General features: G+C 41.8%; 1 protein-coding gene across 1 annotated transcript in view; it reads left to right on the forward strand.

The window, feature by feature from the left end:
- Positions 1-9,258: 9,258 nt before the first annotated feature.
- The window catches only part of smash (smallish), a 358,678-nt gene continuing 342,721 nt past the window's right edge, over positions 9,259-25,215 (forward strand). Inside the window, exon 1 of the mRNA XM_071587737.1 lies at positions 9,259-9,739. The gene's annotated coding sequence lies outside the window, so the exon portion shown is untranslated. The remainder of the gene's footprint in view (positions 9,740-25,215) is intronic.

A 25,215-nucleotide genomic window follows, 5' to 3' on the forward strand; every position in this document is an offset into this window, starting at 1 on the left:
ATGAAAATTATCGGACGCAGTAATGAAGCTCCATTGTTTGCATGAGACCTTGAGAAGTCTGTCTTTTCTTCTTCAGCCATTTATTCTTTGATCTCTTGTTCCTTCGAAAATAAGGCTTTCATGCCTTCGGATATTCTGGAACCAGTTAAGTAAAACGGCCGTAATGATGACTCAATTTTCCGTGGTATTTCACTGGAAACCTGTCTTCGCAGTTTCCTCATGAAAGGAAGGTCTTCTTCCTTCTTGAATTGGGCTCATCGTTCTCTTAAAAAATGTGGAGATAAACGATGTGTCCTCGAAACAACTCACCAAAGATGGCAGAAGATGCGAAAACCCTTGTGTTCCGAATTGCTTTTTTTATTTTTTCTCTTCTTTGTCAGCTTTTTCATTTCTGCTATCCTGATACCGTGCCTTATAAATCCTTTGTAGCGCTCGCGGTTAACCGGTTGATACTCTTTTATATGGTGTCGTCACGGCGTAATATCTCTCGAAATAAAAGGAGAATGATGAAGGCATAACAAATTTTTTGCCGATACGTGGAAAAAATCGAGACCTTTTTTTAAAAGTTGCGAATTACTAATAAATCGCTGCGCGCCATGAATTCTAAAATCGTAAAAATTCCGCAGGTTTATTGAGGGCAAAATTCACCAATTTTGGAAGCTCGAAAAACTGAAAAATATGTTCCTGAGTTTTTTTGATAATTCATATGCGATGTGCACACACGGTGTTTTTTTCTATTTCTACATGCCTACACAGTACCCTGCAAGCCACCAGACTACTCCTGACTCAAAATAATTTCCCCCCCTAGCGCGGTCGGATAACGTTATTCTGATCCCTTATCGTTCGTAGGAAAAATGACATCTTAAACCTATCTGTTCTACACTTATTCTCTCTAATTTTATTGATATGATATCTTCTACCGTAGTACGATGGGGCTAATAACACATTTTCAACATCATCGCTAAAGAGAAATCCTTCCAATTTAATCTCTCTAATTTTATTGGCTTGATATCTCCCACCATAAAAATAATTGCCAACATCATCGCTAAAGAGAACTGCTCCCAACGTATGCAATAGATTTAATCTGTGAATTCACTAATTTAATTCTGCTAGTATATGGGGTCCTCATGAAGTTGGATTGATCGCTGAATTAGATCGCGTGTAGCGCAGAGGAGCTAGATTTATTAAACGCTGTTGTGATAAACTGAGCAGCGTATCAAAATTATTAGAGGAGCTAGATTAGGAATCACTCATGGAGCGCAAGTTAAATCGCAGATTAAATCTTTTGCATATTGGAAGTACCTATAGTGATGATTTAAAAAATGTACTACTAGGCCCATCGTACCACGGTAGAATATATCATATAAATAAAATTGGAGAGAATAAGTGTAGAACAGACAGGTTTAAGACCTCATTTTTCACACGAACGATAAGGGATCAGAATAACGTTATCCGACCGCCCTAGGGGGGAAAATTATTTAGTGTCAGAAGTAGTCTGGTGTCTAATCATCCTCTGCCACACACCCTAGCGGTGGCTTGCAGGGTACTATGTATGTATGCATGTTATTCTTCGCTCCGTGAGTAATTCCCAGTATAACTCCTCTTATTAAGTTAAAAACGATATGGAACGGTTGAATGTTGGGTTAAATGATTTTAAAAATATTGAAGAAAATGTGTAGTAATTCTCGTTTCCCTTTTGAGAAAAATTTAGATGCTAAATATATCGCGAGTAGAGTAGTCTAATTCTTTCACTTGGAAAAATGACAATGAAATTGAAATGCTAACACCGCAAGCAGATATATTCCAAACACTCAGGCTATAAGGAGACTTATGGAGGTTTTTTTCTTTATTAAGAAACATATAATAACGCCATTACTCGCAAATGCATTGAGTACATACGTTCCTCTTTCTATATCTCATATTTGTGTGAATTAGTATTTTTATACTTGAATCTCATGGAATCAAAGAATCGTATTTCTCTGTCTGATTCATGTGCAGCAAATTCATTAAAATTGTCTTTGTCGGGATGAATGACAAATTGTGAAAAATATTGACAGTTATTGGAAGCAATGGAAACACAAGATTCTCACTAAATGCCAATTAAATCAAAAACTATTTAATAATTTGTGTACTTTACAAAACTGTATTGCAGTTCTTTACTGTTGTGCTCTCTTTCAAATTTAATGTTTTCATCGTGGTTGAATAAATATGCTGGCTATTTAAAAAAATCGTATTACATTTATTTATCATTCTGAGTGGAGGGTGGCTTCTAAAACAGTGACTGATTTAAATTACTTGACATTTTTGATCATGTTTTATTCAATGAATGCATTATTCAGTCTGGGAGTTCATAGAACTCTAATGAAAACGCAAAAGTTCAACAGAGAAATATTTTTGTCGCATTAGATCCCAGTTTTTCTCTTGATTGCCAGAGTCGTTCGCTGCCGAAGACAAGCCGTCCACTCCTGCTTCATATGGACGAATCTCTGGCTGCAACAGTGTTAATAGTATACCATAAAGCTTTCTTGTGACTTCTGTGCATACGCATATCTCTAACCAGTATGAGACATCTTTTAAGTATTTGTCTGCTAAAACAAATGTTTTCAATATTTATGACCCATCTTTGCTAATTTATTCTAGTGTAAGTGAAACGTTCCCGTATTATGAATGAAACTGAAATTTGGACCATGAATCTGTAAAAATTATTGTTATCTCTATTCCTTATTTAAATAGTAAAATAATGTTGCTCAAAGCTTTTCGGGACGTATGCTTCAGAAAGCCTCCTTGAACGGATATTTCGGTTGTTTTCATGAATGAGATGAAGTTACTGAAGACGAACGTCACTCGTATAATGGCTCTCACTAGGGGAACGCATAGCAGTAGGAAATCGACGCATGCTATGATAGGGCGATGGAGTATGTCTCACAGGTTCAACACGTGCAGTCACTCGCGTGAGAGTTTGCCTTGAAGAGTAATAAAGAAATGCATTCCCTCGTTATTTTACAGTGGTTGTGCAATTAGGGCTATCTTTTAATCTGTATATACGAATTTGGTTGTGTGGGCACCTAGCTAAGTGAACCGTTACATTTTCTTGCTTCATTGTTCATTGCTAGGAGACATCACATCTGATCTCCGGCGAGAGCTCAATTACAGGCTCTTCCTCCAGCACAGGGCTCCTCGCCGCAGTTTTGCTTGGTTGCAGTTGCACCCTGTATGAGAGGACTGCTCCAGGGTGACAGCTTGACATCAACTCCTAATTAGTGTTTGCCTTTCATGGGTCCTCGCGCTGTCTCACTGGCAAGAAAATCCTTTTGCGTGAGTGAGAGCTATGCGCCGGGAGTCATCCGGCTGCGTCGTCTCTGGATTTAATTGGAGTAGTGAAAGATCTCGCTCGAAATATTCCTGAATGTTGAAGTTGGGTTTTAATTACTTCTAGTGGCGACTGTACCGAGATGTACAAGGGAATGTAATTTTGATTCTGCAGTTTAATGGAATCACTGCGATTACATAGGTTTGGGCTACATGGAGTGTTGTATTATGGCTACAATATCCCACTCTTTATTCATGAATTACAATCTGCATGTCATTAAGGAAAATTTGACGAACTTTTTCGTACAAGTTTTCGACCGTCACTGAAGATGATTGCTGTGATAAATGCAATGCTCGACCACCGAAAGATTTGGGTGTTGAATGGGGGATTTTTACCCCGTCAATGGCACTGTCCATCCGTCCTTCGCAGAATTTTGTAACCATAAAATTTTGCACTATTGCTCATCCTGCATGCTGCGAAATAACATATCCTTCCTTCGCCGCTCTTAAACACATTATACCCATTCTTTCCCGATCTATCACGTAGGGTGTAGGGACATTCATCTATTTCGAAATGACTGCCACCGTGACACGAAGGAAATTCATGGGACTAACGCGTTTTGGTAATGGGTAGACAGCGGCGTAATGAGGACTCCATCATGCCGGATGATCTAGCCAGGAATCACCACTTTTTAAATTTTCAGCCCGTTTTATTTCACACGTGGGTATGTATTCAATGTGTTAAAACGTGTATTAAATTGAATTTGTGCATTAAACGCAGGTATTTATTCATTTTGTATGGTCAAGCAAAATTACTTAACCAGCTCTTATTTTCAAAGTAATCCTCAAAGAAAAACTAATCGGGGTTTTAATTTGTGATGTAAATGCATTTTTTATGGAGCTCCGAATCGTTGGAAGGAAGGGTAAAACAATAATTTTTAGCGGCAACCTTGCCACGCCTTTTGAGATTGAAAACATTCATGTGATCATGCCGTGGATGACATCCCTGTGATCACCTTATCCGTGGTCACGACTCCCTGGTTCCAAACTTGTGCTTTTTTTATGCATTCAGTTCGCCATTTTTTATAAATAACTAGAGTTAAACAGACGTCCTGTTTTGTAGCAAAATTCTACATCTATTGATGACCTTAATCATCTACAAGTTGTCACAGAAATTTGAGGACATTTACACGCCATATTTTTGCATAACCTATGTTTTACGGAAATTGATATAGATTTCTAGTTGATACGGAAAGCTATCGCTTCAAATAATGCTGAAGTTTGTGTCATGCGTGCTATCTCTACTTCATGCATGATACCAGGTAATCTGATTCGAGATAAGACTGTCGTACTAATGGTCACTAAGTCTGCGATGTCGGAACACTTGCGTCTTCCCTGAGGACGATGACGAAGTTGGTCATCGAAACGTCGGCAGCTGAAACCCTGACACGGTGGAAAACCCGCGAAGGATTGCCCACTTGAGTCTTCCCTATCAACATTATAAATCTGCAATCAATCCATAGGTCCTCTGAGGAGGGATGATTATTCGATAGATTATGTTCTCTAATGGATGGCTGTGTAAATCAGAATCAAAATGAAACTATAATCAACTGGAAAGTTGGCTTGATAGGTGAGCCTCTAAGCCCTATCACCTTGCACTAAGCCCCATCATCTAGCACTAATCCCTATGTCACATTAAATAATTTATTCAGACTGGAGGAGAAATTCCGCATCCTATGGCGCCATTGGTTTTCTAGTTATAATAAGTTGGCATTTCTTAATCCAAAATCACACTGCCTAGACCTATCTGGCAGTGGCTAGCTCCATGATGAATTCTATGAGCCCCTAGCTACGACCACGCCACGGAGATTCGAAGCGGAAGGACAAAGGAAGACAAAAGAATGAGGAGATCTAGGATCAATTTGAAAAGAGACGCATATAAGTCCTGTCCATCTCATGTGTATCGTGCGGCCCTCTGAATCCAGACCGAATCAAGTGAAACCAAGCAAAAAGTGAAGAGTCAGGCGTGATATTGTGGAATCGAGACATAATGAGATAATTGCCAACATTCTACCCAAGGATAAATTCCGTGTTTCATTTTACACCCCTTTTTCCATATCAAAAGCACTCTGCTTAAACAAAGATAAATTTGACATCGAAAAAGTGTGGTGTTTATGAATTAAAGTGCCAATGTAATGCGACTTATGTGGGACAGACTGGACGAAATTTCGCCACACGCATCAAGGAGCATCGGAAATGTTATACGTTAGGCCACACCACATCCATCTTTGCCACCCACCTTTTGGAGAAGAACCATTCCCCGGATTTTGAATTTAAGCCGTTGCACAAATTCAAAAAGAGCAAGAAATTGGACGCTCTCGAGAGTTTAGAGATTATCCAACGGAGAAACCAGAAGATAGAGCTACTTAACGACATTCAGTTCCTCTCTTGCCCCTCCCCACTTTTGTCCATTAACTTCCCTCAGTGCCCTTCATGACGACACCTTTCCCCCCCCCCTCCTCCCCCCGAAGAGTGAGCTGCCCGCACTTCGGGGGTTCCATTGGTTTTTCCTGCCTTTCTCCTTTTATGACAAACCCCCCCCCTTCCCCCGCTCCCTCCTCCCCTGCCACCCCTTCTTGTAACTTGTGTATATATATCCCTTCTCCTTGTATTTTTCCTCACCTGAAGATGATACAGTGTATCGAAACCATGGTCGGCAATAAAGTTTTAACTGTGGAAAATTGCAACGAAGTTTTCATTATGAAACCAAGCAAATTTATCCGAATTTCGAGTAAAAAAAACCAAATACTGCTCACGAAATTCGCCCTTCTGTTGTAATAGTTGGTTACCACCGCACGAAAGTAATTCGATTTGATGACGCTACCCATAATCCTCTATTGATTTACAAACGAGGGTGATTCGGTTGCCGACCCAATTTTTTTATTGCGGGCATATCATTGACTAATTAATGTTATGCATACCTCCGAATTGCAGTATAAATATTTTATTGTCCCCTTTTCACTGTTTTTCTGAACGTTTTTCACGAATCGGGGCTGTCAGTCGTTTTACAGATGCATGACACGTACACTAATATTTACGCCTCACGGATCTTTCAATACTCCATCTGACTCTTGGTATGCGTACACTATCCGTATCGTATAAATTAAATAAAAAGCATATTAGCTGGTGAATTGGTTTAACTCAATTGGTAATATTCGAATGCTTATCCTAGGAATAGAAGTGGAGCTCTTACTAGATAATTAAGGAAATGAGCCGTCGTGGAAGTTTTTCTGCTGTCTTTAAGTGCACTTTTGACTGGTGGGGGATTGGATCCTCATCCAACCTATTATCTACAGCAAATCCTAGGGAAATGGTACAAGGAACATGTACAATGGTACGCAGTCACCCGCAGTGCTGTAAGTTAAAACACTATTGTGTGGAGATTCACCTTGAAAATAATCACTCGACTTGACCGGAACTCTATCCCGGATCTCCCAATCGCCGCCGGTCAGTTGCTTTAGGCAGTCTTTGCTATCGAAGTACTCCCTCAAGGCGGTCGGGAAGGGCGATTCCCAGTCCGGGCTTAGCCCATGGTTTTTGTAATGTTTTCTACAGCAAATATCCAGACATGAATACATTCTATGTCAGCTAAAACTGCTCGTGTGCTCTAATACTTTAATTATTTCAACAATTTCTCCTTAAAAATTGATAAGTTACATTCAAAGGTTCGGTTTTGTGCGTTATTAAACCATAGTTGCGTCGCTGTAATGATGCCTTGCTTTGTTTCTGCGGCGTTTTCAGGCCTTACGTGGGATAGACGAGCTCTACTAATCTAATGACCAGGAGCCTAAATTTCAGTCTCATTGCATTTGCAGACTATGATAGTTGACCGAGGAATACACATTGGAACGCAATTGCATCCATGCCCCGTATTGCATACTTGCGAAAATATACAGTGCACTGGATACAACGGAGTTTTCCTGACGAAACATGTACTAGATAAAATTTAGATATGTCGAGGGGCTGCGCGAGATTAACAAGGTTCTTTACGGTCCTACTTCGTTGAGAGAACACCTCGAAGCGCACGAAAGCGACCAGCGGAGTCAGCGATTGGGATAAAGAATAAAACAAGTGGTCCCGTCAATGATTTTTCATAAGGCAACGTTAGCTTCTCCTACGCGCTGTTCTGACTGTGAATATGCCTCCTACTCGTTCAGCCTTTTCCAAAATGTTTTCCATTGTGATTGTGTACTTTAGTGGAGATCCTTGATTCTGAGTTACAGTATAAACATTCTTATTTATAATGGCTTCAGTATGATTATGTAGTGCTTAATTTCAATTGCAAAAAAATGCTACCACACACGCAGGGCACCTGGATAGTAGTTGAAATGTTAGGATTGCCATGGGTTTCAGGATTCTTTATTTAAATGTATGAATAACTATTATGGTATCACAGGCTTGCGTGACAAATAAGCTTTTCCATTGGTAGAGCGATGTGATAGAAAGTTTTTAAACGCGAAAAATGTCCATTCTTCATGATTCATTTGGATCCGTAATTGTATTGTATACTGTACCCGTATGTTGTGTTTTCCGAACTTCTCTTATGACCGATCGACTGAAGTAAACTACGTTCGCTTTTTCTGTGCCCGTCAGAAATACGATTGCCGTACTGCGACGAGAAATGTGATTTTACCTTGTATTTTATTGGTTCATTTTGTTCCTGAGTGGCTCACTGTGGAACGAAAACATTGTTACTGAACTTTGTGCCATAAATCATCAATGCCTAATTTTCACGGGCCCACGTATGAGGAATCCTAATATTATTTAAGCAGTGATAAATTCGATTGCACACGCGTACCAGAATTCCAAAAAAAACTGTATTATATATTTCTCTTGATAGATCCCCAACATTACAGGAAACTTATTTCGCGTTCATCCCAAATTGCTCGTTTGGATTACCTCCACAAGTTCATCATACAATTACGGACCAAGTGCGAATTGTTTCGACTTCAGTCAACCCATAGTCTTAAGGTGGAAGGCACACAAATATTTCAGTCTGTGGATTTTTCTCAAAGTAAGTCAATTTCAAAATCATTGACTTAATGCGAATACAGATGGATCCTCCTCGAATTTGTGACTGCTTCAGAGGGATCGCAAATTGACTGGCAGTTTGAAGAAACGAGTTCCGGGAAATTGTTGAAAATATATACAGTAGTCTAAAGATATCTATTTTTCACCAGTACTACAAAATGAATAAGAATCGGTAACAGACGTTGCCTGATAATTTTGTACTAGGCTCGTGTCTGTATTTCTGACGCCGTTGCTGGGTGGAAATCCCGTAAAATTATTACGAATGCTTTCATTGAAACTTTTAATATAAAGAATGTAAAATTTAATTGAAAATATTTGTTAAAATTTGTTTTATTCAAATACCACGATGAAATCAAGAGTTACCGCATTAACAGCAGTCAAAATAAATCATCCGCAAGTAACCCTCATGTCACTGGGACAGAGTGCCTGTGCTCCTGACCAGACGCTAGAAGCATTTGAGGTCCCTATTCAATCTTATACTTTCATGTAGTCCCGCGCCTTTATCCCATCGACGTTCCCCTATCCCTTCATTCCACCACCGCTCCTCACCTACCGATTTTTTTTCCGTATTCCACTGGTTTCCGTTTCGATCGTCCCTCACACCGCCCGTGCCATCCCACCAATCACGGCCTCCCCCTCCCCTCCTATCATCATCATCATCCTCTCCCATTCTCTTGCCTCGCTTTCCCCTTCTTCCCCACCACTTCGGTCACGCAACAACACTTTTTTTCCTCTCTCCCCTCCCTGCCGTGCCGCCACGAGCATAGCCTCTCACAGGACTCCCTGAAACCGAGCCGATCCGAGCACACCTCCACCACAACACAGCCGTGCGCGCGCCGCCATCCTGCTTTCAGTCTGAGACCGGCAGCGTTCTCGACAAGAGTGGTCGTTGCCGCTGAGGTCGAGGAGTAGGTGTCTTTGTGCATGTTTTTCTTTGAGCATCCGTCTTGCACCCAGTGGTCCCCTTGGTCTTGAGTCCATAATTTCCACATCCTCCTCCAGTTGCACTAATTTTCTCTCCCAGGGGAGGGAAACCATTGGAGACATGGACGTGGACTGAATTTTAATCACCAATCCCTGTGACATCTGTGCTTATTGTGACAATAGATCTTGTTTGGAAAGGTGTACTAAATGGTGTAAACGTACATAAACGATCTTGGACGTAGAGGTGGATTGTTTGGGATAAGACTGATTGGTTGCCTGCGAAAACGTCTCACGTGAGGACTGTTTTCATAGCGACGAGGAGAGAAACTTGCCGACCCTGCCGCCTCTCGTCCTTCCATCTCGTGTCATCAGTTCCTCGCTGGTCGATTCGGGATTCCCCTTAGAGCAGCTGAAGGTAGGTGGATGTTTTTGTGTCTGTGTGTTCCATGTGTGCGCGTGAGGCTTTTTCCGTTCTCCTTCAGGCCGCCAGTAGGGAATGGCACCCATCCGAGAGATGCCCGGGAAGGGGGAATGGCGGAATGATGAACGATTGTGGGTTCCTTGTTTTCGTTGCCTGGCCTTTGTAACGGGAAATACGTTTTCGACCTCCCTGTTCTCCTCCTCCCCGCCACCCACCGCAAAGCTCTCTCGCCTCTAGTTGCGCGGCTGTATTACGCGTTTTTAGTACGTGAAGGGTCTTGTTGCTGCACGCGTAATAAGCGGAGTCGAGTTGTAAATCTTAGTCGCTTGTTTTCTCTGCCTCGAATGTGTCGTGTTTTGACGTAATAATACGTCCGGAGCCTCCCATGCCAATGCTAAGGGATTTCGTGAGAGTTTACCCCGAATCATCATTTGCAATAAATGCTGCTTAGAATGCTCAAACAGTAAGAAAAGTGAAGTAAATTTAAGTAGAAAAATATTACTGCATTCTGGTCTATATGTTTCAGTTACTAACTTTTATGGGCTTGGTTTTAATGAATGTGAAATTAATAAAAACATGGTTTGTTGTCATAATTGTCACCATAATTGACGCTGTGAATGAGCGTGTTTCAAAGCAGTATTGCCAACGCATCTATTCTCGTAGAGGTAGTCATTTTGGAACATTTTGCAGATTTTTTGAAGTTAAAAAACTGCAGCGAAACTAGGTATTCATTGTAATAGCATCAAAATGTAACATTCTAGTTATGCTTCGTAATTATTAATTGAGCTGTTTTTCACGAAACATGTCGATGAATATATAGAATGTTAGTCGTATAATATTATTGTCAATGGTCTCAATGTGTAACTGCATTTATCGAATGGATTTTGCATGCTTAACACGTTTGTGATTTTCAGCGCCTCGGCTATTGCTGAAAAACCAGGCTGGAATCACGCTGGCATTATAGGTTTTTAATCATTACGTCCAATAATTACAAAATTTAACTTTTTCTCCTATACTTCCTCAACAAAACTCGGTGTAAACATAGGGAGGTGGGTCGATATAGGGTAAATTTATGTGTTGATTCTGGGTAAATCTTTTCGTGAACTATTAGCGCTAGAGCAATGTGTCGCCGAGCAGAAGTTCGTGTCACTTCGAGTAAATACTATGTCTATTTTAAAGGTATATTCAAAATATTTTCGCTTGACGAGGTGTTTACGAAGTTAGGTATCAGGTGGAGGATAATAAATTCATTTTTTCTCCGGTTTCATGCTTTCGACCTATGGTCGAGATTTATTATTTTAGGGCTACTTCACAGTTTATTTCGATTATGTACAATTATAGCAATAAATTAAAGATTAGAATCATCTTTTGTGGTTCCATTGCCCCGAATTTTCGGTTAGTGGTTAATTTCCGTTAGAAATTTTATTGCTGAGGATTATAGATTTGGAGGTTATTCGTGAGGTTTACATATTCACCTTCCTTCTCCTGATATCGAGATCTGCATACTTCCTTCAACCGGTTAGAGCAATTAACAACCAATTACACAATAGTGTGCAGAATGTTTTGTAAATTTACCCAACTTTCATTGGGTCGTTTCAAAAGGCTACCATCGGATTTATTGTCATATTATAGGAATTAATAACGTATATAAAACCAGTAAGCAGCACAACAACCTGATCTCCGATACCATGTCCTCGATACGAGTATTATTCAAGGATACGATCATCCCTATGTCCGAAACCCGTCTTGGGATACGCCCCTGATCGGATGTTTTCGTGTTGGCTCCTCAGTTACCGTTCCTAATTTTATTGCGCCTCACGTAAGTTAGTGAGCGATGACTACTGTGTTGCTATTATTTCTGCTTTCTGTTGTATGAGAAATAATTCGATAAATCTATCATTTAAGAATGCCCAAACTCATGAACTCTCGAGTGACCATCCGGTGATGTTGTTATGAGCGGAGCTGGATTTTGCATGGCTTAAACAATAATGATCGATGAAACATTCTCTTTAATATTAACGATGATTGAAGCTCCGCTGAAAGCAGACAGATTTGATTACGTTGAAAGTTAGAAAAAATATTTGACGAACATTCCTGAGAGGTTTACCGGAAGCGTATTCTTTTTCTCGTCCAGGCATCGCCATGGCATTCTTAGAACACCTGCTTTTTAAAACACCTCCAAGCAGTGATTCCCCTCCCCTCGATCATTTTTACCCTCTTGAGGCCCCTCCGCCTCTTTCATCTCGAAGGAGGCTTCCAATCCTTCGCCCAGGCGTCGTGCGTGAGAAACGAGAGTATTTATTCGCGCGCCCTTGGCCACGAATCCCGAAAGGGACTATTTTTTTTGTCGAGGCATTCTTCTTCTCATGCATCATGTGCAACATTTCATTGATACGTTCGTTCATTTTCGCGCCACCTGTCCGAATCGAAAGCAGTGCGTGTGTACCCGTCTTGTGTCCAGTGCGTTGTCAAGTGTTTTCACCCCGGCAAGAGGTCATGGAAGATTTGGTAGCCAGACAAGACAAAAACTGTTGAGAAACGCATCAGATGAAATTTATAGGAAGTGCAGGCACCGTTGTATTGGATTCATTATTGGGCAGATTTTACCAGTATGTTTACATTAATCATACGCTTCTTGACGTACATGTGTGAAGTAGTAAATGCGTTTAAGATTTCAAAACTTTGTTATGTACTTTTCGACTTTTCTGCAACGAAAACTTGGCAATTTTTGTTTGTGCCTGCCATGCGCAGATACGTATGTGGCTTTGAGCCAATCGATCGAACAAATAGTTTGCTTATCGATATACTTGACCTGATAAAACTATGAAGAAACTTTTCCTTTCGATCGAATGTAGATATTGGTGTTTCTTAAGGGCAAATGCATATTGATTTTATCTCTGCAACTCTTTTATTCCGACGGCACTGTATATTGTGGAGTTCATGTTTTCCTTATCCTTTCAAGTTTTTCTAATTTTAAAGAGAGGAATGAGTATCATTTGGACAACATCATATACTGGATGCAATATTAGGCAGGATATAATTGCTGCTTGTTTCGTTAACATTCGCGTTTGACAAAAGATTTCAACTCAGCCGCAGTTGCCATTCTTTGTTCAATCGGGCGAGGTGAAGACAGTCCCTGTAGGATACGAGTTCGGGAGTTGGGATGCTGCGTTTACGCAGGTGATTTGGACGAGCACTGGCGAAGACTCCGGCAAAGAGAAGGCATTCATTACGCGGACAACCTAAACATTGTTATAATTGGATGAAAAATGCTATGATGAAGCTCGAAGAGCCGGGTTGGGAATCATTAAAAGAGAGAGCGATTGAGTGTTGGATTTTTTCTACTTTTGAGTGCAAACAACCGACAAGAGATTTTGAAAGGTCCCTGAAACTCTTAAGCGCGGAAGTGAATGAAAGAGATTATTGTTTTTGAGCAGTTTGAAGACTGGTAGAAAGTCAGAAGAACTTGAGAAGGAAATAATTTAGGGTGAGCAGCGATAATCTGGGAACATGGTAGTTCAGTGGGAAGAACGCTTGTGAACGGAGGGCCTGGGTTCGATTCCGCGTGACACCTCTGGGAGTACTCGGCTTTAACCAAGCTGTGTGATTTTTCGGGTACCATTTCTTTCTAAAAAAATACAGGCGGCAAGATGAAATGAGCTTGTCTCCCTACCATGATGTGTAAATTTCACATGCCATTGAACTTAGTGCTGGGTGAGCTCTACGAACCCTCGCTTATCGAACCAACCTTCGAGTTGAGAACTGTGGTGGTGTTGGCATTACTCTTAGAAGTCCACGCAGTATTTAATATTAATTAGGGGCTATCAAAAACCTACCTTTGATTGGTAGATTTCCAGTGATGAGCTGAAACCATGTTTAATATCTATTTCTGGAGAACCGCTGTATTTTTCTTGCTTATGAAGTCTTCTCGGTTATCGCTGGTGCAGGTGTTTCGGATCCCATACTTCGAAGGCTGACTCTACTTAAGTCCTGAGGGCGATGAGGCCCCGGGGACGAGGGCAGGAACGCCCGACATGGTGAAAAACCCAAGATTTCATGCTTCAGGAAATTGTGTATTTACTGATGATCTTCCTCCCCTACTTCTCATGTAATTATTGCTATAACTTGGGTGGCTGGCTCACCGAATCGTTATCATCCGCAATTAAAACTGACTTAATCAGCTCTCCACCTACAGGCATTCCCTCCCATCAACTAAATGTCCCAATTCCTCTTGCCATTTCACCTTCGTATCGGTTAAAAATCACGGACGATAATGGACTCCCTTACTCTATTGTATCATTTCGCAACCCATTTATTCAACTGTTAGCGTGGCGTGTGCACGCTATGAATAATGCACAGATTTAGAATTAGATTCACTGTTGAAGTCCATTTATTTGTGGTTGACATTATATTTGCTAAGCCGATCATAAATATAAAATTACCATCACATAGTACTCTTTTGAGGCGAAATGAGGAACTTTTCAGCGGAGCACAGGAGAGCGCTTGTAGGCGTAATCTTGCTCTGCAAAAACGTGATGGTAGTTCAAACGCCGCTTAGCTGTTGTATACTATAGCTCAATACCCATGGTCACACATGACGCGTATCATGATGATGACAGCCACGCCCGCATAAATTTGCCTTTTTTACGCTTGCATGTGTTCCTGAATGAGTTCTGACCAACTGACAGGGGTTTGAGAGGGAGAATATGTCGGCATGTGTTTTGGGATATGCCGCGGTCTGGATGAGGTTATGAAAGATATGACAGGTTTTAGGTTAATCGCATATTTTAAATCGAACGACGACTCCCAGTATAATTTACGAGAAATATGTATATCGTGGACTTCGTGAAATATAAATTTTAAATTTAACGTATTCGCCGTATGTGATGCTTGAATCCAGTCTCGAATCCTATGTGAGATTGTAAATGCATGTATTAGTGTGCACACAGTATATTTGTATGGGAGAATTATAGACATGATTGTTCCAATCAAAATTATATGTGGTTGATGCTGTAGTAGTGATGTTGGGCGTACATTTTTAAAGATGGATAGATTGCCCGGAGAGTGTCTTTAAAATTATTACAAGGAATTTCCCGTTGGCACCAGCTAACTCTTTAAGTGGTTCATTTGAAATATTTAACCACCCACTCATGTTTAATAAGAACGACTTTCGGCCACCCTTGCACCCGTAGTGCAAGCTCCATGCGTTGACTGCTTCTACGCTGTTTTTTTCTCAATCCTTCCTCCCTCGCCCTTTGGACTCCGGGAGATAAACAAAGGAATGCCGACTCATCGTACTTTCCGGTCGAATTTGTGTGTGCGTAATGTTTACTTGCTCGTTGCTTGCCCCCACTGCCCTATCCCGCCCATTTCGCAGTTTTCTGACCACTCCTCCCCCTCTCCCCACCCTCGCTAACGCCTGATCCAAACTGGGCTTGCCGCGCGAACTCAGTCCGCATCACACAACGGCATCAAACAAGAGATTGCTTTGATGTTTCTCTCCTAGGCCGACTCTTCGAAATTGATTTACCAGTCTCTCATCATTTAACGTTAATGAAACCAACCCAATTTTTCCTGGACGTGTATTTCCTTCTACAAGCCATTGGTTATGTCGCTTAATTTTACTTTCGGCCCGAATCCATCGTGGATCCACAAACCTCGGCCTCTTTGGCGCCATGAAAGCTATAATTATCGATCCAAACGGCCGGTGTGAAATGAAGGATGCCACAGAAAAAGTGTACGCCTTCGTTACAATATTCTTTGGCTCAGTAGGTTGAGCATCAGTCTCCGCCTTTCAATCGTTATTTGAGTCAATGGCCTTCCTTTAAATTTCTAAAATGTGTTGGCTCTTTTTAGAACAGGTTTACCGACCTCATGTGATACTGATGCCAAGTAAGTCATTGAAATAATGTGATGAACATTTTACTCCTGAGGAAAGCCCCTTCCTCTTGGATTCTTATTTTTAATAATCTTCATTAGTGGTATCCATAGCAGCAATACATCTGGAGACCAAATTGGTACCGTTTATTGTTACTTTTGGTGCGTACGAACATTTTTTGCGTTGTTAATAAATATCCTTTGGGTGCTGCCGTCTATGATATTGCAACCCTCTTCCAAGGACACCGTTCAAAATGTTCTGTAATAACGATTTCCATTCGAAAGAAGTAGAGAATTACCAAAGCGTCAGCCTGGCTATTGTACTGAAATCCAAAGAAAACCCGTATGATTCCCAGACTGAAATTATTAAGCCCTGGGGAATATTTTAAGACGGCAGAACGAGTGAATGAAGGATATATTGAGAGTCAATGAGATGCCGGAAGTGGTAATAGGAGATGGAATGTTGGGAAAGCGAGGTAGAGGGAGGAACAGAATTGGCATTTTTGATAGAAATGAGTGTGGTAGGAAGTATTCCGAGCTAAATAATGAATTATTGTAATTGATGTATGGCGTCGAAGTATTTTTTATGCCATGTTAGTTAGGGCGAAGGAGTGCCATTGTAAGAATATGTATATGTATATTTGATATATGTATATTAATGTGTATATATCTGTGTGTGTATATATATATATATATATATATATATATATATATATATATATATATATATATATATATCGATTATACGGAAACACTCACACGAGCAGTATAATATTTGGACGGCCAATAGAACACAAATAAAATAGTATCACTTAAAAGGAAACTCGCATGGTAAATTGTCTAAGTCTAACTTGAAGAAGGCCTCGGAGAAGGCCGAAAGCTTAAACAATTCACCATGTGGGTGTCCTTTTAAGTCTTACTCTTTTATTTGTGTTCTATTGTGTCGTCTAAATATTATATATATCACATATATACTTACAAATTAACTATATATATAAATGAATATATATATATGTATATATATATTTATTTATTTATTTATTAAAGAACTGCGGGAAATGTCGCGGCAGTTACTTTGACGGATTCATTCGCTGACGTGCACTGAAAATGCTGGGTCTTTTACCGTATGAAATTCTCCGGGACTGCCTGAGGGCCTCGTTAACCTTTGTGAAAGCACATTCTTTCGGTAAGTGTTAAAGCAATATGTTGAACTCGACCCCTTGCGGTTATCCCGAAATGTTTTAGTGGCAACAATACCCCAAGGTTTCTCTCAATTAGTTGCCCTTGTGCTCAACGCTTCGATCCATGATTTCCCAACGTAATATTAAAAAGAAAAAAACGGCGTGAATGATCGAAGCAGGCGAGATTCTCAAAAACCAGCACAATGCATATGCGGTTGAGAAACTTGCATTCTTTGGAAATGGCAGGAACTGTTGATTATTTTTTTTTAATGTTTCTTCGGAGGAGAATAGGAATGCGACTTATTGCGACACATCGAGCAGCCGAAAAGGAAGAAAAATGAACGCCCGAAAGCAAGCAAGACTTCAGCCACGACGCACGGGCAAGTCGCCCTCTCTCCCTCCCTGCGGTGCATATTCTCCTTTCCCTTTTCGCGAGCACATGAACTGAAATTACTCTCGCTCACGACCCGGGGTCCTCCCTTCGCTCGCTCCCTCCCTTCTCCTCAAACCCCCTGCCCTTCCCTCCCCATCCCCCCTCCTCCTCCCCCCTCTCCCTCCGCCCTAATACGATTGCTTCTTTTGTTTCATCCTCCCACTCACGGTCTAATCCCGAATGCGCGCTTTGTTTGTACTTGAGAGCTGCGGAGCGTAATGGCCCCGGGGAGGGAGGTATGTTTGCTAACATATCCATCGCCCTTACTCGCTACTCCTGCAATCCTCCTACCCCGCACTTGTTCATACAGCCCTTCCCGATGCTGGGAAACCTTCGTGTCTTGTTTCTTCCTTTGTCCTATTCTCTGAATATGCCGCATACGTCTTCGTCTTCTTTGAAGGGATGAATTGAAAAATAACTCACTTTTTTCAATGAAAATTTTGTGTATATGCTACCAAACTATTCCTAGTCGAGTGGAGTCCCTCAAGTATTCCACAAAATGCCCTAAACATTGAGATAAAAATTCTAGGTTTTACTCTGAGAATTTTATGATGCGATAAGTTTTTCAAAATACTCAAAGCACACTTCAAGTTATTCCCGTCAAAATAAAACACTAGGCATTTGAAAGATTATCTATTATAAGATTTCTTCTTTATTCTGTAGCGACTAATATCTTGTTTTATTAATAATAGACGCTATTCTTTAGTTTTTTCGTTATCAATTCAAAATGATAATCAATACAGGACTCAAAGGGGCTAATTTTTCCGAGGTAAGTGCAACGACCTCCATGTAAAGCTTTCTACGTCTAAATAATACCCCGCAAACCGCAGCAAGGGCGTGTGGTGGGGGCTTTTCCTAATGATCTTTAGTTTAGGACGCACCTCTCACTCGTGATTACAACTGAGGAAAGATTGCGCGTTCGTTACTCGTATTTATTTCGCAGATGTAATTTGCAATATTGGAAGAAACAATAATCAAAATTTCGGCATTTTATTCGCGCGTTAGATTCTTCTGATTTTAGCATCTTTTTGCTGAAAACTGGTTGCACCCCCTCTTGGCATTTCATTGGCGTTTGACGTATACCTTCTTAAAACGAATTTTTATTCATTTCATTTATCTACATGTTCCATTCGCATAGTTTATCAAATAATGTCAATTTCGGCCCGCCGTGGCTGGAGCAGTTGCACTCATGTAACGTATTAATAATTGTTCATGGATGTTTAAAACATATCCTTAAAGATAACTCAAGTAGTTGTGTTCGTAAAAAAACGCTGCTTTTTACGTTTAGTGCCATCTGGCGATTTGATGGAAATGTTTGGTGAAGATGGACGCCAAAGCTATACATTTTTTATTTCTTCTTTTCTAACGTTAGAGAATTGATTGCTTACCCCAGTTCTTTTCCCCCTGGGCGACGTTTTTGTCTTTCGTGGCATTTGGATGTATGTGTTAGCGTGAGAATGCTAATTTTTCCTTGCGTCATCCACGAGGCTAGTGCATCGACCTCCGTAAAAGGCTTTTCCTAATGACCTACAGGCAAGGACGCACCTCTCGCTCGTGATCATAAGTGTCTCTCTCTCTCTCTCTCTGAGACGCCACTTCACGCCTCTCTCCCTCTCTCATTCTCTCCCGTGAACTCACCCGTCGCGTTCACTATGAGAAAAGTGTTCTTTCTGACACTCGGAATTGTTGGGCATCGTCGAGGGAGATGCATCGACAAGCATTAGTTAACGTCTGATAAATCCATCGGGTAAACGTTCCTCGTAGGCACATCGTAATGCTGCGATTGCGTCCGTAATTGATTTTTTCCTCCCAAGTTTCATGCGGGATTTGAGTGAGCGGGAGCGAAGAGAGGGAGGGGGAGAACTCGCCCTCCTTGCCCCGGATCTTGATCCACCATCGAGGAGTAATAAGAAATTTTTCAACAAAATATCCTTTGGTTTTCGCGAAAAGGGCGAAATATTGATGAGGAGAAGGGGAGGATAGAGAACGACCCTTTTTGTGTAATAGTAACCCTCATGGGGGGAAAAATGAGACAAAAATGAACTTTTTTACCCCCGTAGACGTCCTGCTCGTGGTGACTTGTCACTTCTCCGATTTTCAAAGCGAGAAATGTATCCTAAATAAATCGGTACCGGCATTTATCATTCCGAAAAGTTATTTGAAGCGACTGTCTTCTGGGCTAGACTCTTTGTTTCGGCACAACTTAAACACATTTCTTCCCTTCACACTGTTTTGAAATTAGTACGTGGCCGTAATATTTCATGTCTATGCATCTGATCTTCTCGGTGTGTTAGCCGAGCGCGTGGACAGGACGTTGCCGCGATATTGCCGATGCCTCCGCCGCCTTAGCCCAAGGTCCCCCCGCATTATTTGGGTCAGTCGGCGGCCCCTCGCCCTCATCTCCACAAGTCGTCTGCTACCGCGTATGAATTGTGCCCGCGCCGCCTGGTGATTACCCCCTCTTTCTTCTCCCCCCCCACCACCACGTCCGGGCCTGCCTCCGTCCCTTCGGGCCCCTCCGCCCTAAATCGTCCTGGATTCCCACTCCACCCATCCCCTCTCCTCACACGAACACCTAATCGAGCCCCCAATTTCCTTTTTTCCCCGCCCTAGGGTTCGAGGGTGCGTCCAAACCTCCTAAGGAGCACCAGGTGAACCGTCCAACCTACACCCCCCCTGTCATTCGTGGGGGTTTTGAGGTGGAACCGAGGGTGTGGTGGAGGAGGGTCGGATACCTGGGGCGGGAGGGGGCGTGTCACTTTTACGACCTCCAAAATGATTCCCATGCTGAGTCGTTTTCGGAGATTCCTTGATCGTACGGCCAGTCCTTGTCGATGGCGGGGGGGAGGGAGGGGCGAGAGGAGAGAAGACGTCATGAAATGAACTCCTTGGGCGTGTTCACGAATCTCGACGGCGACCGGAGCATCTGTGTGAGATGTGAACGATCGCGCCGAAGTTGTGCACAAGGGGGAAGCCACCCCCGTGGCTACCCGGCGACAGCCCCGCCAGGGGGGCGGCGTGATGGGAGGTGGTGGGGGGCGGGAGGCAGGCGAAGGACCTTAATATCACGAGTGAAAGGCGGTCGTGTTTTTGTGTTTTGTGGTGGGAAGGCGCAGGTACTACCCCTCAATTTTTCCCCCCATGTCCCGAAGGGGTAAGAATCAACCTGCTTTCGAAATGTCGGAACGACGTACCCACATGGAAGGGGAGAAGATTCTTTCACCGCCTCCCAGATGATGGAATTACGTAGGCCAAGAATGGATGAAGGATTGCTTTTTTATGTCTATATTATAGCGCCTCTGCTTTGCCTGCGCACTCCTTCCATGGTCTTATTAAATGCATGTCGATGGATGAGGTAGATTACCGTCTGCCCTCGGGGAGGAAACAATTATTTATTCCGGTCATCTAATGCCCTCTTTATTCATCATAGAAAGTTTCTAGTTATTTAATTATCTCAATTTTTAAGAGTTGGAACTTGAATCGAGATTGTTTCGACGTGAACCACCTATTTAGGTGATATCCTCGTCTTCCTTCAAATCCTTGAGCGCGGTGTTTCTTTCTTAGGCGACTTCGTTAGTAGCGCCTTAAGTTATATACGAGTATATCTAGGATTACTAGTTCATGTTCTAAGAATGGGAATTTCCTTAATTTCTTAGATAGTGGCAGCCAACTTTCTGTTCAGAGTACCGAGGAATCCGACGTCTAGGATAAAAACTAGAAAGTACGTCTTGTAATCATTATTCTTGATAATAGCTGTGCGAGTATGAATTCTATCTTTTCCTCATTCGTTTTCGTTCCTTCGTTAGATTCCTACTTAGTATCATAATTACCATTTTTCATCTGGAATAGGTTCCATAATTTTTATGATTTATTGAATATATAACTTTGGTTATCTGCATTATATATCAGCATTTCATATTCGTATGATCCCATCTCTCGAAGTTCAGCAGTTCCTCGTGTTTAATTTTATTTACCGAGCATCGATTACCAATTAGGCCGAGGCACGACTTCAGTGGTTTGTTTGTGTCGAATCATCTTCGCCGTTAATCAGAAGCATTTATCTCGAACGTGGTAATGAAAATTAAGTCTGTTGTTTTTTAGCTGACTGATCAATAAACCAAAATACGGAATTTTCTGATCCTACTTCCTCATTACCGGGGAACGTGGTTGTCCAGTGGGTAGAGCGTTGAACTACTGACGGGAGGGCCAAGGTTCGATTCCGGGTGACTCCCCTGGGCCCTCAGTTTCACCCAAGCTGTGTAATTTTTTGGGTATTAGGAAACCTTTACCGGCACAGGGAAAGGATCTGGCCCCCCTACCCTGATGTTTGAATTTCACACGCCGTTGGACTTAGTATTTGGTGACCTCTACCATCACCTACCAAACCGACCTTTGGTGACCTCTACCATCACCTACCAAACCGACCTTCGGGTTGATTACTGTGTTTATGGTTTTTATAATATATATATATATATATATATATATATATATATATATATATATATATATAATTATAGTATTGGAACACTGCCCTCACTTAGAAAAAAACGGTGGACGTAATTCAGTTATCTCTGTGTATAATGTCTATGAATTTCGTAGCATTCGTATCCATATGAATCTTAGAACTATCGCGATGTAACTAACATAATAATAAGACAACAAACGAGACTCTAAAAGAAAAAAAATCACTTTTCTTTAATTCTAACTCAATTTCATTGGCAAAGCAGGTCCGGAGACTCGATAAACTGATTGGTTTTATTTTGTTTTAGAGTACCAAAACTAATTTCCCCTTCTATAAACATACAGATAATTTTTTTCAATGGAGATTCTCTATTAATTATATCTTTTTTTATCAATGTCAATTTTATGACTGCCAGATATTCCTACCATTAAAGCGAATTTCGACTGATTATGCTCTCTTGTTTTACAGTGCCGCAAATTATACGTTTCGTACGCAAGATTCCCGTTTAGTTGTCATGGAAACGAAAAGTTGTGGAAAAACTTTCGTGGAACTGTTTTCAATGGTCGGCAGTTTGTTCGGGGCAGCAGTGGAGAGGAAGGAAGGACAAAGAGAGAGAGAGAGGGAGAAAGGGGGGGGGGTGGGGATGGGCACGCAATTCGTCCTAATGGCGGATCCATTCCGTTTCCGTATCGCAGAACAGACGGCACTTTTTTTCTTGGTTCCCGCGCCCTTTTCCATTTCTCCCTTTCTCACGGGAGTGTGTCCATCGGCGGTTGTCGCGCACGAATCAATCGGATAATCTTGAGAGCGAGGGAGGGCTGACCGAGTGTTTGGCGCGGGGGGGGGGGGAGAGGGGCAATTCAAACAGCATTCGCCGCTCCGGAAGATGGCGGAGACAATCGATCGGAGCGTACTCAGATGGAGGAAGAATCGGTCGAAGGCAAACGACCTTTCTATCTTCTCAATTCTCTCGTAAACCCTCCCCCTCCCCTCCTACTTATCCCTTCGAATTATCTCCATAAAACCATTGTTTAAAGTTCTCTGAGTCTTATCTTTCAGACAAGCGACCCCACCCTTGTGAATATCCGACAATCATAGTTTTTCACGCTTCGATTAATCCTAATTTTTTTCTTCGTTTTCGTGTATTTTTTTCGCCTTTTCCGCTTCCCCGTCGCCTCTTCTGTGGATCCAAACCTGTATCTTCTTTTTCGCCTCATTCCCTCGCTCTTATTAATGCGCCCCAGTTTTACGGCGTGTCAAGGATTTCGGTGGGCTCTTTTTTTCCGCAAAGGTGAAACCCATTACGGTGTCTGAGATGGAATTTTGTCGTCATTCAAACCCGGGTTTCCTGTTTTCTGGTAAAGAGGACTTTTTTGTTTTTTGAAATGTCGAGGATTTATTTAATGCGAGCTGCTGCATTTTTATTTTCGTTATGAAAATTTCTTGTAGGTTTTTGGAAATTTTCTTTAAAATCGCTAGTGCGTGCCTGCTCTGGCGTGAACAGGAAAACAATTTGGACTAGTTAAGTGAGGAAAAGGAAGGTAGATATGTGTTCATTGCAGCCGTTTGGAATGGAGCATATTGGGGGTGAAGCCTTTGTTAACCGGCGACGGATTTTTCAATGGAGTGCACTCGTGTCGACATTACTAAAATGATATTACTCTGTCATTGCCTTTTGGGGGCAATGAGAAACTGCCCTTGATAGCCAAATCACGTGCTGTTTCCTTGAAAAATGTGGACATTTAATTTACTAAATCGTCTGTATCTCTGTGGAAAATTTTTGAGAATATAGGAATATTTACCAAGTAGATATCTTGATACTTTTGTATCATTTTGACGGGTACTTAGAAACTCATTGATCAATAAATTCGTATTGTTTTACCCATCATTTAAAATGATAGGAATATCAATGATAGTGTGGTCCGTTTATCTACATTGTGGCGGAAAGTAAGCCAGTGATGAAATAGGTAATCATCACAAAGCACTCTTTTATTTATTGTGCCTAGAAGAAGATGCAGATGTTCTACTCGTTTCTTGATTTTGTAGGTTAACGGATATATACTAGGGATGAGGGAGAAGAAGAGCGTTTAAAAGGTTAGGAAACTTTAGGTTAATATAGCATCGCATAGAAAAATCGGTACTGGGATGACGAGAATACACCAAAAGCCATCATAGTGTTTATTCCCTCCTCCCTTAACGACCTTTTTTTACTTTGCCTGCCTTTAATTGTGATAAAAATTTGAAATACAACTCTCATTTCAATATTCGGTGTTTTTTGTGCTGTATCTTTTGAGAGTTAATGGTACCCAAATGTCGCTGTGCCAGATGAAACTGATAAAATGGCATAAAAAAACTATTAACACAGTAATCAACCCGAAGGTCGGTTTGTGCGGTGATGGTAGAGTTCACCCAGTACTAAGACCGACGGCGTGTGAAATTCACATCCGTCTGAGTTCGTGTTCGCAGGGATAACTATTCCAGTTTTGTTAAAATGTATCTTACGTAAGATGGAAACCTGGTGAAATTCTTTTTGCGCTCAAATTTTCGTTGTTGCCTATCATTTACAGTCGTGATTTCATATGTCCTATATGTTTGTTAATGGTTAGCATTCCCACGGGATGAATATTAGCTTTGAAAAATGAAGGCAGTTCAAGGTGTCCTGTACACATGATGACCCGTCTATGCATATATCTCTAGAGCCAGGGTTGGATCCAAGGGACGAAGGAATCCCTCCCTCTGGGCTTTGCAAGTGGCCGGCCGTCATGCTCCCAACCTTACAAGTTATTGTGTTGTATGGGTTTCAGTTGTAATATATTTTAAAAAGATGGGAATGGCCATCAATTTACCAAAAATTAAATCAGCATTAAGATATTTATCATCCGATTGAACGTATGGTTTTCAGACGTCCCTCATACACTTGGGAAGGAAGTTCATAGTTGTCCTCTATCGAAAAGTTTACCTTCTGGAAACAGGGGCGAGCACTCCCGAAGTTTTCCTCCTGGGGTGCGAAAGGGTAGGGAAGTCACCATGATCTACGGGCACGTTCTGGGCGGAGGGAGCAAAGGAGTGGGAACGGGAAGGGATGACCCGGGCGGTCGCAACCATAAAGATTTCCCGTCCACTTTTGGTCTCTTCCCCCCCATTCCTGATGGGGTGACCACCCGAACTGGGGCCAGTCGTGTCGAGTCCCTCCCAACCGGTCGCCTCCCTTGGTTTTACTCCTTCAGCACTCCCTCCGGGCCACTTGAATCCCTTGCTCTTCCATCTCGCCTCGGGCATTGTGGCAGTACGGGCGTGTTTGCTGGCATTCGCCGTCTCTCGTGTGGGAGCGCCTGCAGAGAGTGTCTTTTGTCTTCTGCGTAGTTTCGGCGCCGCGTGCGAAAGCCGCGCATTTCCCATCTGTGGGTGGAGCGAAAAGCGTACGTAGTATGAATGATAAATGGATCGGAACCGAATTGCCAAGGTTTCGCTGGTGAACGGCGTGACTACTTTTATTATTCACACTTGTGGTCGAGAG

Source organism: Hetaerina americana, unplaced genomic scaffold (genome assembly GCF_022747635.1).
Source record: "Hetaerina americana unplaced genomic scaffold, ioHetAmer1.1.p SCAF_3, whole genome shotgun sequence".
Classification (NCBI taxonomy): Eukaryota; Metazoa; Arthropoda; class Insecta; order Odonata; family Calopterygidae; genus Hetaerina; species Hetaerina americana.